The sequence below is a fragment of the Pongo abelii genome, chromosome 8 (assembly GCF_028885655.2).
Source record: "Pongo abelii isolate AG06213 chromosome 8, NHGRI_mPonAbe1-v2.0_pri, whole genome shotgun sequence".
Classification (NCBI taxonomy): domain Eukaryota; kingdom Metazoa; phylum Chordata; class Mammalia; order Primates; family Hominidae; genus Pongo; species Pongo abelii.
In genome coordinates, this window is record NC_071993.2 from 17690122 (window position 1) to 17703941 (window position 13820).

Genomic DNA, 13820 nt, shown 5'->3' on the forward strand with positions numbered 1-13820 from the left:
CATATCCCACTAAGGGGATGCTTACTGGAAGCTGCATGTCATTTCCATTCACATTCTGTTGACTAGAACTTACTCATACAGCCATGCCTCACTAGGAGAGAGACTGCAAAATATCTTTATTCTCAGTGCCAAGTTAAAACTGAAGGGTTCGATTACTAGAAAAGTGGAGAACTGATTTGGGGGACAACTAGAAGTCTCTATTACAAGCCAGAATGCCACCTTTCATTTTGGAAAGTCACTTTCATTTCAATTTCTAGTCTTTATTACAACCATCACTACGCCTTGACTCCTGACAGCACAGCGCTTTTTCAGGCCCACTTTATTTGTTGCCTGACCTCCTGCAACAGTCTTCTAATATTTCCCTGCCTCCAGCCACTCAACTCCAATCTATGACTGATGGGAAATGCCAGATAATCTGATCCAAATCCATCTCTCCATTCTTAATTTTTCCTGCTCTTACACATGCTTTTGCTTGATTCCAGCTGAATTCCTCGTTCATCCTTGTACATTCTGTATCTTCTTACCTGTGGCTTTTTGTTTGTTTGTTGAGATGGAGTCTCACTCTGTCACCTAGGCTGGAGTGCAGTGGCACTATCTCAGCTCACTGCAACCTCTGCCTTTCGGGTTCAAGCAATTCTCATGCCTCAGCCTCCCAAGTAGCTGGGATTATAGGTGCATGCTACCACATCCGGCTATTTTTTTTTTTTTTGTAGTTTTAGTAAAGATGGGGTTTCACCACGTTGGCCAGGCTGGTCTTGAACTCCTGACCTCAAGTGATCTACCCGCTTCGGCCTCCCAAAGTGCTGGGATTACAGGCGTAAGCCAGAGCACCCAGCCGACTTGTGACTTTTCTCAGACTGTTTCTTTGCCAAATTGCCTTTCTGCCCTGATTCCATGTCACTATCTTAATTGCCTTTTCAGTCACAGCTCAAACTACCCACCCCCATCACTCATTACCTGGCCCTTAGTCAGATCAGTTCTACTTCAAGTAAATATCCATATACTAATTTTTACTTCTTATTTACATGGAATATATATGGCAAAAGGTACATATTTTAAGGATCCAATTCAAAGTCTTTTTAATATCTGTATATACCTATTGTGGTTGGCAAAATGTTGGTCCCCATGACTCTCACCTCCTAGTGTCACATCTGTGAACATGTGACATTACAGGCCAAAAGGGACACTGCAGGAGTAATTAAGGTTACTAATCAGTTGACTTTAAGATAGGAATATTATCGTGGATCATCCAGGAAGGCCCAGTGTAATTGCATGAGCCCTTAAAAGTTAATCTTTCTTTTTTTTTATTGAGACGGAGTCTCACTGTGTCACCTAGGCTGGAGTGCAGTGGTGTGATCTCGGCTCACTGCAACCTCTGCCTCCTGGTTTCCAATGATTCTCCTGTCTCAGCCTCCCAATTAGCTGGGAGTACAGGTGCGTGCCACCACACCCAGCTAATTTTTATATTTTCAGTAGAAACAGGGTTTCACTGCTGTCTCTCTCTTGCCACCTTGTGAAGAAGGTACCTGTTTCCCCTTCCGCCATGATTGTAAGTTTCCTGAGGCCTCCCCAGCCATACGGAAGTGTGAGTCAATGAAACTTCTTTCCTTTATAAACTACCCAATCAAGGGTATTTCTTTACAGCAGTATGAGAATGGACTAATACAGAGACAAAAAGAAAAAAGAAAAGAAAAGAGTGGGACTGAAAGCACACAAATCCCTGCATGTGTGACAGACCAGAGACTCCTTTCCCTGGTCTTATAATAGTGCTTGTATATCCAAGCAACCTTGAAATGAAAAGAGCTCCTGATATATACCATAGGCAGCATTTCATTTTGGTGGGAGAAAGAAAGGTCTATTTAATAAATGCTGCTAGCATACTCTGAAATCAATGCAGGCAAAAATACAATTAGATTTCTATCCTATGCCATGAATAATCAAAATTTCCAATGAAAAGAAAGTTAGTCAAGCCATAAAAGAAGAAAATAGAAGAAAGTGTACTTAAGATTTGGAGGTGCCTAGGTCTTCTAAGCAAAACATAAAATCAGGGGAAAGACTAGAATTTTGTACACAAAAATTTGAATGTCCTATAAGACAAAAGCCATCATAAACAAAGCCAAACACATGGACCTGATGGAAAGAAACATACATGACAAAAAATGCACGTACATGACTTATCTATGCACTTACAAATCATTAAAAAAAGACTCATCATTCAAGAGAATACTGTGCAAACAACATGGAAGAGCAATTCACAGGAAAAATACAAATAGTAAGACCTAAAACCATAAAAACCCTAGAAGAACACCTAGGCAATACCATTCAGGACATAGGCATAAGCAAAGACTTCACGACTAAAACATAAAACAATGGCAACAAAAGCCAAAATTGACAAATGGGATCTAATTAAACTGAGAAGCTTCTGCACCACAAAACAAACTATCATCAGAGTAAACAGGTAACCTACAGAATGGGAGAAAATGTTTGTAATCTATCCATCTGAGAAACGGCTAATATCCAGAATCTACAAGGAACTTAAACAAATTTACAAGAAAAAAACAAACAACCCCATCAAAAAGTGGGCAAAGGATATGAACAGACACTTCTCAAAAGAAGACATTTATGCAGCCAATAAACATATGAAAAAAAGCTCATCATCACTGATCATTAGAGAAATGCAAACCAAAACCACAATGAGATACCATCTCACACCAGTTAGATGGCGATCATTAAAAAGTCAGGAAACAACAGATGCCGGAGAGGATGTGGAGAACTAGGAACGTTTTTACACTGTTGGTGGGAGTGTAAATTAGTTCAACCATTGTGGAAGACAGTGTGGCAATTCCTCAAGGATCTGGAGCCAGAAATACCGTTTGACCCAGCAGTCCTATTACTGGGTATATACCCAAAGGATTAGAAATCATTCTACTGTAAAGACACATGCACATGTATGTTTATTGTAGCACTATTCACAATAGCAAAGACTTGGAACCAACCCAAATGCCCATCAATGATAGGCTGAATAAAGAAAATGTGGCACATATACACTGTGGAATACTATGCAGCCATAAAAAAGGATGAGTTCATGTCCTTTGCAGAGACATGGATGAAGCTGGAAACCATCATTCTCAGCCAACTAATACAGGAACAGAAAACCAAACACTGCATGTTCTCACTCATAAGTGGGAGTTGAACAATGATCGACACAGGGAGGGCAACGGCACACACTGAGGCACTATCACAGGATGGGGGGCTAGGGGAGGGATAGCATTAGGAGAAATAACTAATGTAGGTGACAGGTTGATGGGTGCAGCAAACCACCATGGCACGTGTGTGTACCTATGTAACAAACCTGCACATTCTGCACATATATCCCAGAACTTAAAGTATAATAAAAAAAGAAAAATACAAATAATACCAATAAGCACATGAAAATAGGTTCAATTTTAATAATCAAGTAAATACAAATTGGGAAAAAATAAAAAGATTTACACCATTTAGTGTGAGAATATGGGGAAATGTGCTCTCATACCTGGCTGCTGGAATTAAACTGATGTAGTTTTTGTGGGAGGAGTACAACTAGCAGCATCTACCAGAATCTAAAATGTGTGTTCCCCTTAATCTATCAATTTTACACTTAGGAATCTCTCATATGTGCATTCAACCGCACAAGGATACAACATACTTGGGCCTGTTACTTAACCTGATTCTTGGTGATACTGATTCTTCCTTGGTGAAATGTTTATGACAGTAGTGTATGCCTCATTTCATTGTTATTTTCAAATGAGATAAAGAATACATGGCCTGTACAAAATAAATTTCAATGAATAGATCAAAATCAAATCTTGATGTTACTGTGATCCCCATTTTATTGTGATACGGTTGTTTTATATACCTATATAGTTATAAATTATAAGCAAAATGTCCATCAACAGAGAAGTATATATTATGAAAAAGCATGTACATATACGTACATACGCACACAAATCTCCAAGAAGCTGTTCAAGCAAAATAGCAAAGTCACAAAATATTTATAGATTATTTCCATGTATTTATCCCTCTGCGTGTGTGTGTGTGTGTGTGTGTGTGTAAAGGGAAAGAATGAATGAGTGTTTTATAAAGATTTAAAAGGACACCAAAGTTTTATTAATGGCCTAAGTATTGGGCAAAGGGAATAACTCAAGAGGCACTGACATTGTTTTACCCTGTGTTATTCTGTATTGTTTGAATTCTGTCCTTTCTGAACAGCCTGTAGAGGTTTAATGTTCCCATTAAAACCAGTGAACTTGCCCCATCCAAAACCACAACAGCTGAACCGTTTGACTTCAATCAATTCTAAGCAACTTGGTCATCTGTTTTTTTCAGATTAGAGATGATAGAAGATAATTTATAATCCATATTTTAAGCATACCACTGAGGATGAAAGAGACTTACATCTCATTTTTTTAAAAAGGGACTTAGGATAATGAGCTTAAATTTTTTGAAAAATCATCTTATTCCTAACAATGACAGATTAATGAAGCATTTCTGAACGAAATTATTTCATCATATCTGATTAAGGAACTCTTCATTTGAGAAAGCTGTAAAATTTTTATATTCTTCAATTAATACTATACACAAAAGATTCTAAAATGGCTAACCATACGGTGAAGGATGCACACAGCATCCACGGCACTAACCTTCAATATCTGGTGGAGAAGATCGTTTGAACGCGAATCTATGAGTCCAAGTTCTGGAAAGAGGAGTGCTTTGGACTTACGGCTGAACTTGTAGTCGATAAAGCCATGGAGTTAAGGTTTGTGGGTGGCCTAAAACCAACACCCTTTCTGTGTTAAACCTTGAAGATGCTTCAAATTCAACACGAGAAGGATATCATTGTAGAGTTTATCAAAAATGAAGATTTCAAGTATGTCCGCATGCTGGGGGCATTTTACGTGAGGCTAACAGGCACTGCAATTGATTGTTGCAAGTACTTGGAGCCTTCGTACAATGACTATTGAAAAATCAAGAGCCAGAACCGAAATGAGGAGTTTGAATTGATGCATGTTGATGAGTTTATTGATGAACTATTGAACAGTGAGAGAGTCTGTGATATCATTCTGCTCCGGCTACAGAAACGCTATATATTAGAGGAAACTGAGCAACTGGAGCCTCGAGTTAGTGCTCTGGAAGAGGACATGGATGATGTGGAGTCCAATGAAGAGGAAGAAGAGGAGGATGAGAAGTTGGAGAGTGCCATCACCTGATCACCGCTGGAGAAGCTACAGAGACTTGGACAAGCCCCGTTGCTCTCCCACACTGCGCTACAGAAGGAGTAGGAGTCGTTCTCCCAGAAGGTGGAATCGATCTCCCAAAAGGAGAAGTCCCTCCCCGCGCCAAGAAAGGCATCGGAGCAAGAGTCCAAGACTTCAGTGCAGCAGGTCCTGAGATCGGCGGCACAGATCCCGTTCCAAGTCCCCAGGTCATCACCGTAGTCACAGACACAAGAGCCACTCAAAGTCTCCCAAAATGTCTAAGAAGAGCCACAAGAAGAGCCGGTGAGGGAATGAGTAATGGACTCAGTTTGGTTTTAGTCCACATGGCCTCCTGTGGATATAAGGATATCTGTCTTATGTGGAAGGATTAAGGTCTCCCCCAGGTAGCTACAAGAATATTTTAGTTTTTTGGCCGGGGTCACACCTGTAATCTCAGCACTTTGGGAGGCTGAGGTGGGCGGATCACAAGGTCAGGAGTTCGACACCAGCCTGGCCAATATGGTGAAACCCCGTCTCTACTAAAAATACAAAAATTAGCCAGGTGTGGCCGACGCCTGTAGTACCAGCTACTCTGGAGGCTGAGGCAGAAGAATCACTTGAACCTGGGAGGTGGAGGTTGCAATGAGCCGAGATCGGGCCACTGTACTCCAGCCTGGGTGACAGAGCGAGATTCCATCTCAAAAAGAAAAAAAAAGAATATTTTAGTTTTTTTCTTATCAAGTTTCTCAACCTTTATTTTTAATGAAGGAAGTGCTGAGTTTTATATCTCTCTTTAATCATAATCAACATTAGTTTTTGACCCAACTAACCTTGACTGTATTCAAATTTATGAGAGTAGAGAGGATCTGGAGGTTGGGGATATGAATGACAAGGAAAGGATGTGGCCACCTGATAACCCTTTCCCTTTTTATTAAACCGGACACACCTGTTTCCCATTTATCTGTAGTTTAGTTTTTGGTTTGTTGTGGTTGGAACTGCTTTGAGAATCCTGGGATTTGTGTTGCTGCTATTATTCAAAGACCAAATGAGTAAAACATAGTAGCTCCTAACTTTTTTCAGCAGCAGCAAGTGGTAATAAATATGAAAACTGGTTAGCAGCAGTTTTGAAAGAACAGAATGCATTCAAATGTAAGGCTTCTTCTGGATCATCAAAGCCAATTTCCTCAAACAGTTCAACAGAGAGCGGCACTTAATACCACTTATACAGCCCATTTTTTCATAGTTTCATTTGTTCTTGCCCACAAGCTTGAAATCCAGGTTAAGGTGTCCACCTTTATCACATAAGCATTGACATTATCCAGGCCTAGTCAGTAGCAGTAGGGTAACAGGATTGAAAAAGATTCGATGGAGAGGAAAGTATCTAATACTAGTCATGGTTTTGACCTAAATTGCTAGACAATAGTGTCATTCACAAAGTCAGAAAATACAGCAGGAAGAGATGGCTTTTAGAGAGGCAGAGAATTAGAAGTTTGTGGTAGTAATGAAAATGATGCACTCAGTTTAACAAGTTTAATTTGAGACAGCTATGGTATAGCTAAAAAATAAAAAGCCCATAAAGTTGGAGGTAGGGACCAGAGTTGAACATAGCAATCTAGGCCAGAATTGACAATGTTTAAGTAATTGTGGAATCTGTCCATAAGACTCTCCAGAATGTTTATATATACATGTATCAGAAATGCACACAAGAGAACCATAGGCAACACCCACACTGGTGAAAGGAAGAAGTATAAGTCACCTATTGAAAACTGGAATGGCCCGTTCAGAAAGACAGGCAGATTAGGAGAGAGTACATGAACGAAGCCAGGGGTCAAGAATACAGAAGCAAAGGAAGGACTAAAAAGCCTCCACGGACATTGATAATCAAGAGATTATTAAGATCTTTGCTAGAAGAGTTCCTTTACCTGTACTTAATTCCCTTAAAAAAAAGAAAAGTGATTGAATGACTTCCAGCAACTGTAGTCCCAGCAGGAACTGTGGAGACCAGCTGCCCTGTGGGATCCAGTTTTTCTTGGGAGGTTGTATCTGGTCATAAGATAAACATTCTATACATTCTATTGCCTGCTCTTGAACTGAAAGACTTCAGCAGTATTAAAGCATTTTTTAATCTTATTTGAGCTTTCATATTCTTCAGTGATTCCTTTCATAATACCCGAGTTAATAAAAGTGGTCTGGGGCCTGGTACGGTGGCTCACGCCTGTAATCACAGCACTTTGGGAGGCTGAGGCGGGCGGATCACAAGATCAGGAGATCGACACCATCCTGGCTAACACAGTGAAACCCCGTCTCTGCTAAAAAATACAAAAAATTAGCCGGGAGTGGTGGCGGGCGCCTGTAGTCCCAGCTATTCGGGAGGCTGAGGCAGGAGAATGGCGTGAACCTGGGAGGCGGAGCTTGCAGTGAGCCGAGATCGCGCCACCGCACTCCAGCCTGGGCGACAGAGCGAGACTCAATCACAAAAAGAAAAAGTGGTCTGAAAGAGCTCTTACGGTTTCTGATACAACTGTATAGGACTACCTTTTAAGATTAAATATAAGCATCTCTACATAAATGTAAAAAAAAACTATACATAAAAATTAATAATATGCTGACTCAATGGAATGCTCTAAAAGATCTTCTGTTGTGAAGACAGTAGCCGCACCACCCCCCAATCTTCCCTAGAGCATGTCAGGAGAGCAAAACCCCGCTCTGCCTGCCCTCACAGCACTGCCAGGGGGTCAGGCTGGCTGGAAAATATCTCACCAGTGTCTGCCTCATTTGAAATACTCACTGTCAAAAACCATGACCAGCAGGATACTGTATATATCCTAAAGGAGACCAAGCTGCAGGAAACTCCTTTTTACTATGCTACTACTAAATGAACTGTCGCCTTCTACTTCTAATTGAAGATAAGGAAACAGCTAAACACAGGCAATCTTTCAAACTAATAAAAGCAGAAAAAACTACGGGAAAAGAAAATTTTACCAAAACTGTTCTCCGTAAGTGATTCTGTCCAAGAAACAAGTGAGGTAGGACTTCAGAAATTTCACCTGGTATGACTGTTATAAAACCATGAAAAGCAGCAATGTCATTAGTAACAACTAACATTTATTGGGTACTTATATGGGCCCACCTCTGTGCTACAAATTTATGGATATTACCTCATTTGCTCCTCAGACAACTGCTTATTCCATTTTACAGATAAGGACTTTGAGGCTTAAGAAAGTTAAGTACTTTTTCCCAAATCTAAGGCAAGATTCACTCCGAAGCCTTGGCTCTTAACCATGACACATGTCACCATTCCACTACTGAATGTGACTGAGAATCTGTGAAGACCTGTCATGAGAATCTAATAACAATTATACCCTAAGGTATTGTGTATAAGTTTTATTTTGTTAGTATTTGCAAAAAAAAAAAATACTTAATAAGTCCATCTTTACCCCTAAGAAAATACCGATAGCTTTAAACTAATCCATTTCATTTACTACAAGATTATAATTGGTACTAAAACAGCTCAACCTCAATTCCCAAAATGTTAAAATATATGTGGTAAAGGTTTCTTTGCCTCTGTTAATGTTTATCCAACTAAAAATATACTTTTAAGTAAGAAAACTGAATGTTTACAAAGTTTACAAGCATCTAAAGTTAATTCACAGAAATATTTTTAAATGCTTTGTCAAAAACAAATAAAGCAAACAATAACTCCATAAGCATACTAAATAATTTGGAATTTTCCAGGGGCAAAAATGCCTCATAACTATAAACATACAACTTGTAAAATAACCAACATTTTCACAAAATAATGCTTTCTAGGAAACCTTTTTACTAGCTATGCTCACACCTAACTTTTGCTACCTGCCATTGTTATTTCATACAACTTACAAACAGACAGTATCAACTCTACTTCAAAAAAATGTATTCGGAAATTTTGAACTTTCTGAAATTTCAATTCTCACAAGATGTAATACTTTCTCTTTTTTTTCTTTTTCTTTTCCTTTTTTTTTTTTTTTTTGGAGACAGAGTCTCGCTGTCACCCAGGCCACGTTTTAGTGGGTAGTACATTTTTAATGCTATAAATTAAGTTTCTATATAAAATTTCTCATATATGTTGATTTTGGAATTGAAACAAAAAAGTAATACCAGATTTTGGAGCAAATGTTTATGCATACAAGTTACAAATAAAGTTGTAACGTTGAAAAAATGAATATTTGATGCACGAAAATCTACAGACTCCAGGCTAACAACTGTTTTAAATTCATTTTTTCTTCTTGAGTACACTTAATGTAAATTAACCTTTCCATTTCCTCATTTCTTAAGATTAATTTCTGTTGCAAGGGTTTTAATAAAGTTCAGCGAAAGTTTAACTCAATAAAATCAGCTTCTGAACACATTAATTTAGCCACAAACCTATTTTAGTCAACTTATGATTAAATTAAAAATCATTCAGGCAAATTATAATTATTTTCTGTTATGCATATTTCTCGAAAACAGAAGCATATGCATTTCCCACAATCTTGAATATATTCCTCCCTAAGAAGGGGTGTGCATGTGTGCGTATATGTGTGTGTCTGTGGGAGGGCTTATTTAAAAAAAGACACTAGAAGTTCTATTTAAGTAACAACACTACTATAAAAAAAATTTTTTTCTTTTTTTTTTTTTTGACACAGGGTCTCACTCTGTTGCCCAGGCTGGAGTGCAGAGGTATGATTATAGCTCACTGCAGCCTCGACCTCCTAGGCTCAAGCAGTCCCACACCTCAGCTTCCCAAGTAGCTGGAAGTACAGGCATTTGACACCATGCCTGGTTAATTTTTGTATTTTTTGTACAGACAGAATTTTGTCATGTTGCCCAGGCTGGCCCTCCAACTCCTGGACTTAAGTCATCCACCCACCTCAGCCTCCCAAAGTGCTGGGATTACAGGCGTGAGCCACCACGCCTGGCCCAAAAATATTTTAACCTACTTTCTAGTTGTATCTAGTTTATATCATGTCATCAAATTCAATACAACAAAAATACCTGACTGGATTTTATGATTGTTCTTTCTTCCCAGCCACACTACTTAAGTGAGTGGTCAGATAAATTGTATGGTTATAAAATAATATTTGCTAAAAATATCTTACTGTCAGACTATGGACTATGCAGATATCATTTTTCATTTTTATAAACTTAAAACTACAGTGTTCATTCTGATAAGAAACAATGAGACATGACTGTAGGAATGCTGATATTTTTTTCTTTCAGTTCCATTGGGTACACCGAATATGGCATTTGTTAGAAGTCATTCCCCACCTCCCCACCCCTTCTTGATATTTCTTTTTTTTTTCCCCACCCTGAGACAGAGTTTCACTCTTGCCAAGGCTGGAGTACAGTGATGTGATTTTGGCTCATTGCAACCTTCGCCTCCTGGGTTCAAGTGATTCTCCTGCCTCAGCCTCCCAAGTAGCTGGGATTACAGGCGTCCAGCACTACGCGTGGCTAATTTTTGTATTTTTAGTAGAGACAGGGTTTCACCATGTTGGCCAGGCTAGTCTCAAACTCCTGACCTCAAGTGATCCACCTGCCTCGGCCTCCCAAAGTGCTGGGATTATAGGTGTGAGCCACCGCACCCAGCCTTTCTCTATTGCAGTGTTTCTTAAAGGCTGGTGGGACAGCTAAGCTGCTTGCACCATAACTGCCTAGCACCTTGCTAAAAAATTCAGGTTTCTTAGCCCCACAGCTGCTGATGCAAAATCTCTAAAGAAAGAATTCTGAGGTCCTCAGATGATTAATAAATAATTTGATCTGAAAACCATTTTTCTACAGTCATTATCCTCAAAGTTAAACCACAAAATGTTAACTGAATTTAAGAAAAATTGTTAATTTTCAAATTGTACAAATTGAATTTAAATATGTAAGGCATGATCATTAATCAAGAAACAAAATGTATTTTTACAGCAATCTCAATTTTGCATTATATATAATTTTAGCAAAGCAGGAGAAGATGGTAAGAGTATAAAGTAATGCGGAACAGAACGCTGCAGTTAAGAACTTTTGAGCAAAACGAAAGTATATTAATTAATACCCAGAATTTTCTAGGGTATAATCTAGGGGCACAAACATCGATGTGAAGGTTGAGTTAATACTATGCCTGGAAATTGTATATGCATAAATAATTTAGTGCTTTTTATGCACTTAAAAAGACATCAGTCTTCACGTATGAGATCACAGGCATATTAATCTGGTTTTTAAAATCCAGGCAGGGTGCGGTGGCTCATGCCTGTAATCCCAGCACTTTGGGAGGCCGAAGTGGGTAGATCACTTGAGGTCAGGAGTTCGAGACCAGCCTGGCCAACATGGTGAAACCCCATCTCTACTAAAAATACAAACATTAGCCAGGCGTGGAGGTGCATGCCTGTAATCCCAGCTACTTGGGAGGCTGAGGCAGGAGAACCACTTCAACCCGGGAGGCAGAGGTTGCAGTGAGCTGAGATCATGCCATTGCACTCCAGCCTGGGCCACAAGAGCGAAACTCTGTCTCCAAAAATAAATAAATAAATCCCAATGTCTTGTTTCACAAACTCCTATAAATTAGAACTCCTTCTATTATTAAAATACCCACGTGCAACCAAAACATTAAGAAACAAAAGCCCTGAGACATGAAAGTTAACATCACCAGAAAATGGAACAATTTAATATTCCTGCCCAAAGGTACATAATTAAATCTAATCATTAGGAAACATCAAACAAACTCAAACGGAGGGACCAAACAAACTCAAATGAAGGGACTGTCTATAAAACAACGATCGTGTACTGTGGAAAATGTCCAAGTCACGAAAGGTGGAGAAAAACTAAGGAACCACTCTAGACTAAAAGAGATGATAACTAAATGTAATTGCTGACCCTGGATTGGATCTTGACCCAGAATATACATGTGCGTGCATGCATACATACATGTCAATGAGACTGGAATAAGGTCTACCAGTTAGATAAAGGTATTGGATTGTTAAACTAAATATGGCCTGAGAAGCTCTCTGTACTTCTATATTTGAGTCCTTGTGGACGAACTGTAACCTAGCTCAATAGGCAGACAAGATTGATAACCTAACTAGGAGTACTTACCTGTAACAGCTGAGTCTTGGCCAATCCCAGCGGACGTACTTCAACCACTCACAGACTGCTAAATGTTCAGACTGTGTTCAAGTAAGACAAATGCCAATATGTAATCAGTCCAGCTATTTCTGTACCTCACTGCCGATTTCTGTATTTGACTTCCCTTTTTTCGTCTGTAAATTTGCTGTGACCACAGGGCATCCCTGGAGTCTGTCTGAATCTGCAGATTCTGGGGGCTGCCCGATTCACAAATGGTTCATTGTTCAATTAATCTCCTTTAAGTTTAATTCGGCTGAAGTATTTCTAACAACAGTATCAGTGTTGATTTCCTGATTTAGGTTATGGTACAGTGGCAAGGTAGCACGATATCCTTGTTCTTAGGAAATATGCACTGAAGAAATTAGGGGTTAATGTTTCAACTTATTCTCAAATGGTTCAGGAAATATTATGTACAGAGAGAGAGAAAACTACAGCAAATGGTGCAAAATATTAACAAGTGGGGAATTCAAGTGAAGGGTTTAGAGGTACTTTTCCTATTATTCTTAACAACTGTCCTGTAACTTTGAAATTATTTCAAAATAAAAAATGACCAAAATATTTTAAAAGCTATAACAGGAACACAAAAAAATCTAAAATGTTTAGAATATATTTTTAAGCTTCATATCTAAAGGACAGACCTATGTCTATTTAAATATTTTGTAAATTTAGACTAAAACTATAAACAAATTGAATTTTAAGTTCTATTCAATGCCTTCATACTAGAAATTACAAAACTGCATTGCTTACTTTTTATTCTATCAATTATATGTTTAATTCAAATCTAAATGTATGTGAAAGGTAAATACCTCTATACATCCCATATTCATATGAAAAATATTTTAAATGTTGCCTTTTACAGTTATTTTTTTCCTTCAAGGATCTCTTAATGATTTATTGTATTGGTCTCATCAACTATAACTAATTTTGTTATGAAGTAGTTTTGGTCCAGAATTCTGTCTATTTAATTGTGCCCTAATATGCTTATACACATATAAGTAACAAAGAACCCATCACATCAGATTACCAACACATTGTATTTGTTAAAGCACAGATAATTATTTTGCAATATGATTTACTAACCAATCTAACCCAGTAATTTTGCTAAAGGTTTACTGTGTAGGGGAGAGAGAGGAAAGATAAGAGGAAGATATTAATCCCCTACAAAAGGGCCTGACACACAGTGGGCATGAGATACATATTTGTGAAGAGGAAAAGGGATTATTGCAAAATTTAGATCATTTGCAACATATCACTAGAAACTATGACATAGCAGCATAATAATTAGATGCTTAAAAATGTAAAGATGAGAAAATAATGCTTCTGAAAATCTATAGATGTCAAGCAACAAAAACTCTTGGTGAAAATGACATTCTTACATTTCTGGCATGCTTTCTGAAGAAGCTAAAACTATCAAGGATGTTGCTATATTCATATCGAATTAACACTTTGAAAAATATGTTT

At 38.3% G+C, this 13820-nt stretch overlaps 1 pseudogene; it reads left to right on the forward strand.

Moving 5' to 3' along the window:
• The first annotated feature begins 4631 nt into the window (after window positions 1-4631).
• Window positions 4632-5553, forward strand: LOC100446250 (pre-mRNA-splicing factor 38A-like; annotated as a pseudogene).
• The last annotated feature ends 8267 nt before the right edge of the window (window positions 5554-13820 follow it).